Here is a 371-nt window from a genome sequence, read left to right on the forward strand (position 1 = left end):
AGGAGAAGGAGAAGGAGAAGAAGGCTGGAATTTCAGTCAGGAACTAGTAAGTAGGTTGGCAGGTAGGGAAGGCAACACTGGCAGAAGACCCTAAATAAGCAGTTCCCAACCTGTGGTTCTCGACCCCTTTGGAGGTTGAATGACTCTTTCACAGGGGTCACACACCAGATACCCTGCATATCAGAGATTTACATTATAATTCATAACAAAATAGCAAAAATACAGTTATGAGGTAGCAATGTGGCTGGGGCTCACCACCACATGAGGAACTGTCTTAAAGGGTCACCACATTAAGGACGGTTGAGAACCACTGCTCTAAAACTTCCAGAGAAATCAGATAAGAATGAAAGTAGAAACTAAGACAGACATTG

This window comes from Mus caroli, chromosome 17 (genome assembly GCF_900094665.2).
Source record: "Mus caroli chromosome 17, CAROLI_EIJ_v1.1, whole genome shotgun sequence".
NCBI lineage: Eukaryota > Metazoa > Chordata > Mammalia > Rodentia > Muridae > Mus > Mus caroli.